Here is a 5,700-nt window from a genome sequence, read left to right as displayed (position 1 = left end):
CGCTATTATTATCAGGACCCTTCCTGCCTCTCCTGCCTCATCTTCAGCCCATCTCCCTCTTTGCTTGGTCTTAGTTCCTCAAAGACCATGCTGTTTCCCATCTCGTGGCCTTTGCAGATGCTGTTTCTCTGCGTGAAACACTCCTCCCCTCCACCCTCATCTGGCTAATTCCTAGCAGTCCTTTAGGCATCAACTTAGGGATCACTTCACCAAAATAATCTTTCCTAACTCTACAGACAAGGGTAGTCCCCTGACAGATACTTCCAAACGTGCTGAACTTTTCTTTCAGTAGCAAACACTATGGGTGCAATTAATAAAACAGTTGCTTGCTAGCTGCCGTCCTTACTCAGCTGCAAGTTGGTGTCTGTCTTGGTTACCTAGCACAAAGGAGGCACTCGAAAAACACTTGTGGGAGGAAGGATAAAAAGAAGAGAGGAAGGAATAAAGGTGGGAGGGAGAATGTAGGAAAGTTATCTCATAGTGTCTTAGATATCTAGTGCTGCTGCAACAGAAATACTATAAGTAGATGGCTTTAACACACAGTTTATTCTCTCACAGTTTAGGAGGCTAGAAGTCTGAATTCAGGGCGCCAGCTCCAGGAGAGGCTTACACTCTCTGTTGGGTCTGGGGGAAGGTCCTTGTTATCAGTCTTCCCCTGGTCTAGGAGCTTCTCAGCACAGGGACCCCAGGTCCAAAAGATGCATGCCCCTCCTCTCCCGTGGTTCATCTTGCTTAGTGGTAATGAGGCCCCTCTCTTCTCTGCTTGCTTCCCTCTTTTATATCGCAAAAGAGATTAACTAAAAATAGAACCTAATCCTGTAAATTGTCTCCTGCCTTATTAATTAACATAACCGCCTCTAATCCTGCCTCATTTACATCCTAGAGGTTAGGATTTACAACGCATAGGAAAATTACATCACATCACATAATGGAGAACAACGACACAATACTGGGAATCACGGCTTAGCAAAGTTAACACACATTTTTGGGGGCCACGATTCAATCCATAACATATAGGGAGAGAGGAAGGAAGGCAGAAAGGAAGGGAGTCATTACCAGCACATTAATAAGTAATTTGTTCGTGGGCTTCCTATGCTCAGGTTTGCTTGAAAATCCTATTGTTAACTCTGTAATCTTAGAATTCATATGGTATAGAAATTTGGCATTTTGATTTATTGTTTAGTGAAGAAGTTTGTCAAAACTGATGGATTTTGTTTTCTTTAGCTAAAGAATTTTGCTATTCTGAATATTTCTTCTTTTACCACTGAGGGACAGTAGCTTTTCACAGAGAAAGTAATGATTTTCTTTTTTTAATTGTGCATGAGGTGAAAGTTTACATAGCAAATTAGATTCCCGTTCAATGGCTTGTACATAAAGTGTTTTGTGGCCTTGGATTCATTCCCTTCAATGTGTCAGCACTCTCCCCATTTCCGCCATGGGCTCCCTGTTTCATTTTGTCCTGATTTTCTACCCATTCCTGCCTTCTCTTTGTTTTGGGGCAACTATTGCCCTTTTGATCTCATATAATTGTTGTAAGGAGCACATTCCTCTCAAGTGTTATTGTTTATTTTATGGGTTTGTCTGTTGTTTGGCTAGAATGAATGGCTTCAGTTCCAGGTCAGAAGTATGTTTTAGGGCCACAGTCTTGGGGGTTCCTCCAGTCTCTGTTTGACCAGTAAGTCTGGTCTTTTTGTGAATTTGATTTATTTGTTCTACTTTTTTCTCCTGCTCTGTCCGGGACCCTCTGTTGTGATCCCAGTCACGGTGATCAGTAGCAGTAGCTGGGCACCATCTAGTTCTTCTGGTCCTGGGTTGTGTAGGCTGTTGTTCATGTGGTCAGCAGTCCTTTGAACTCATTGCTTCCTTGAGTCTTTGTTTTTTTTTTTTTTTACTTTCTGGACTGGAACAGATCAATAGTTGTATCTTAGATGTCTGCCTGCAAGCTTTTAAGACCCCAGATGCTACTCACCAAATTAGGATGTAGAACAACGTAGTCTTTGTGAACTGTGTTGTTTCAATTGATGTAGATGTCCCCTGAGTCTATGGTCCTTTGCCTTCGAGCCTAGGAACTTCATCCTGCGAGGCATTTGGTTTTATGTCCAAGAGGTTTCCCTGACTGTGCCACTTGTGTGCTCTATTGTCTATATTAACATATGAGGCCCACCTACAGTCATGTATTTAGAAATATCCACCACCCAACTTGTATCTGCCAGTGGGTGTGCTGTCTTACACCCTCCCACACCTCTTGGCGTATCTATCTATCTATGTATCCATTCATACGGTATTATTTGTTAATACTATTGTTGCAGGATTGTCTGTGCTGTAGTAGTTACCATAAAAAAAAAATCCATTGCCATTGAGTCAATTCCAGCTCACAGCGACCCTATAGGATAGAGTACAACTGTCCCATAGGGTTTCCAAGGAGCTGCTGGTGGATTTGAACTGCTGACCTTTTGGTTAGCAACCATAGCTCGCCATAGCTGTTAACCACTGCTGCATTTTTTTTTGCCTTGGTCATGTTGTACTGACTTTTCCCATATTGTGTATTGCCTTTCCCTTCACCGATATTAACACATGTCTACTATCTATCTGGAAACCCTGGTGGCATAGTGGTTAAGTGCTATGGCTGCTAACCAAAGGGTCGGCAGTTTGAATCCACCACACGCTCCTTGGAAACTCGATGGGGCAGTTCTACTCTGTCCTGTAGGGTTGCTATGAGTCGGAATTGACTTGACGGCACTGGGTTTGGTTTTTGGTACTATCTATCTATTTGGAGTCCTGGTTGTACATAGGTGCGTTAAGAGCTATGGCTGCTAAACAAAAGATTGGCAGTTCAAATACAACAGCTGCTGCTTGGAAACCCTATAGGGCAGTTAGTTCTACTCTGTCCTATAGAGTCGCTATGAGTCAGAATCAACTGAACAGCAACAGGTCTTGGGGACAGAATTATCTATTTGGTAATTTTAAAAATATGGAACGCTTCATGAATTTGTCTGCCATCCTTATGCAAGGGCCATGCTAACCTTCTTCGTATCATTCCAATTTTAGTATATGTGCTCCTGAGGCAATCACGAAAGTAATGATTTCTATCTCTTATGAGTGGGAAGATCCTTCAATAAATGCGTATTAGGACTTTAGGTTATCATAAATGTTCTGCATTTTCAAAAAATATAGATGCTGCTATGTCTAAACATGAATCAGGTGATCACTTGAGTGTATTTAGAATGAGATGCAAATTTCTTCCCCAGCTTCCGAGGCCCTGAATGAGCTGGCTGCTGCCCACCTCTGGTCTCAGATACTGCTTCCTCCCCTTGCTCCCTCTGCTCTAGCCACACTAGCCTTCTCTCCCCTGTTGCTGCTGCTCCGGAGAGCTAAGACCATACGCACCCCGGAGTCATTTCACTCACCATTACCTCTTCCTAGAATGCTCCCCTCATTCAGACCTCTGCTTCAATGTCAGCAACACACAGGGACTGGACAGGTTTTGTGAGGCCTGAAGCTTTGGAGGAGCCTCTTTGAGAGAAGGACTACAAAGTTATGAATATGAAAATTCATACAAAAGTCAACACTTCTTTTGTATAAGAAATGAAATCACAACAAATGGCAAAACAGAAAAGCTGATAAATACCACAAATATTACAAAAGCCAGAAAAAAATATTTTTGGTAGGAAACTACCTAACATAATACTTTTTTCCTCTGCATTTTTTGGCTACATCCTTTTTGATCACCTTTTCATAAGATGATGAGTGGGTGATATTATTTTCTATAGGGAGAATGAAAAGATAATTCAGTCTTCCATATAGCATAATTGATTGAGATGTGCTTTTATTATTGATAGTTTAACAATGATTCTTTATTTGTTCTTGGTAGAATTGTTGTCAAGCTTAGGGAAAGCTCTATTAAATTTCTTTTACACATGGGTGGTTCAAATCCACCCAGAGGCACCTAAGAAGAAAGACCTGGCAATCTACTTCCAAAGGATCATAGCCATTGACGACCCTATGGAGCACAGTTTTATTTTGACATACATGGGGTCTCCATAAATCAGAATTGACTCCACAGCAACTGGTTTGGCTTTTGGATTGGAAAACTTTAGGACATTTCAAGTGTTTTTTGTGAGTGTGTGTGTGTGTGTGTGTGTCTGCTTGCGCTCACGAGTTCTAGAGTCCCTCTCAGGGCCTTGGACAGGGTCCGTGCAGATGAAGAAGCTCTGAAACTTAAGCTTCGTGGTAACTCCCACTCTGTCTCCACTCCCCAATTAATTGTTAGCACTTCGCCTGGTTTCATTTTCCTTAGAACTTAACAAAACCTGAAATTACTGTATTGTTGTGCTTTCCTGTTTACAGAGTGTCTTCCCCACACTGCAGTGTAAGCTCCATTTGAGCAAGGATGTTGCTGATAGTGTCTAGGGCTGTACTCTCAGTATCTCACGTAGTTCTTGGCTTATGAGAGGCCTCAGTGATTAGTTGAATGAGTAAATGAATGTCAAGTAGAATTCAATGTTAATCTCTAGAATTTGTTCCTGGAATTTATGAATGCTGACTTTTAAAATAAGAGCCATTTTAATTAAACTTGATTGCATATCAAGTGTTATGAACACTAGTTGTGCTAATAGGATACTTCTCTGAAATGGCAATTTTTACCCAATATCACCGTGTTTTTGTTTCTTTGACTAGAAATTTCAAGATAGCAAAGCCATAGATCCTTCAAAGTTTGCATGGACCTCAGATCTTTGATACAGCGGCTTTCAAACTTTTTTTGCTCTCTTAGCTCCAAAAATAATTTAAAAAAAAATAGAAATTTATTACATATTAAAAGTTATCTAATTTTTAAAAAATCATAAGATTAAATATTTGCAAAAGATATGATTTCCAAATTGTAAACTGACACTTTAAAATCTCAGTTATATTCAATCAAAGCAAAATGTCAAATTGATTTGATTCCTGCCTTCATCCCTTTTAAAAATAATTAATAAGCCCTTTAACAGTAGAAATGTTAAATTGTTCATTTCTTTTTTTTTTAATTTTTATTGTGCTTTAACTGAAAGGTTACAAATCAAGTCAGTCTATCATACAATAATTTATACACACTTTGCTATATACTCCTAATTGCTCTCCCCCTGATGAGAGCACACTCTTTCCCTCCACTCTCTCTTTTTGTGTCCGTTTGCCCAGCTTCTGACCCCCTCCGCCCTCCCATCTCCCCTCCAGACAGGAGATGCCAACATAGTTTCATGTGTCTGCTTCATCCAAGAAGTTCAGTCTTCACAACTATCATTTTCTATCCTGTTGTCCAGTCCAATCCCTGTCTGAAGAGTTGGCTTTGGGAATGGTTCCTCTCTTGAGCTAACAGAAGGTCTGGAGCCCATGACAACCGGGATCCTTCTAGTCTCAGTTAGACCATTAAGTCTAGTCTTTATACGAGAATTTGAGGTCTGCATCCCACTGCTCTCCTGCTCCCTCAGCGGTTCTCTGTTGTGTTCCCTGTCAGGGCAGTCATCAGTTGTTTTTCTGTTTTCTATTTCATTTAGTTCTGCTCTAATTTTTATTATTTGTTTTCTTCTGGTGCCTGAGAGTTTCTTTTGTTGCTCTCTTTCTATTCGTTCGAGTTGTAGGAATAATTCTTTGATTTTGGCCCTTTCTTCTTTTTGGATGTGTGCATTTATTGATGTAAATTGATCTCTGAGCACAGCTTTTGCT

General features: G+C 40.6%; 1 non-coding gene across 1 annotated transcript; it reads right to left on the bottom strand.

Moving 5' to 3' along the window:
• Positions 1-2,965: 2,965 nt before the first annotated feature.
• LOC111750015 (U6 spliceosomal RNA) lies at positions 2,966-3,072 on the bottom strand. Its single transcript, XR_002785164.1, has one exon. It is a non-coding gene; the product is annotated as a U6 spliceosomal RNA (small nuclear RNA).
• Between the last annotated feature and the right edge of the window lie 2,628 nt (positions 3,073-5,700).

Source organism: Loxodonta africana, chromosome 2 (genome assembly GCF_030014295.1).
Source record: "Loxodonta africana isolate mLoxAfr1 chromosome 2, mLoxAfr1.hap2, whole genome shotgun sequence".
NCBI classification, from domain to species: domain Eukaryota; kingdom Metazoa; phylum Chordata; class Mammalia; order Proboscidea; family Elephantidae; genus Loxodonta; species Loxodonta africana.
Note: the sequence above shows the minus strand (reverse complement) of the source record. Positions and strands in the feature narration are given on the sequence as shown.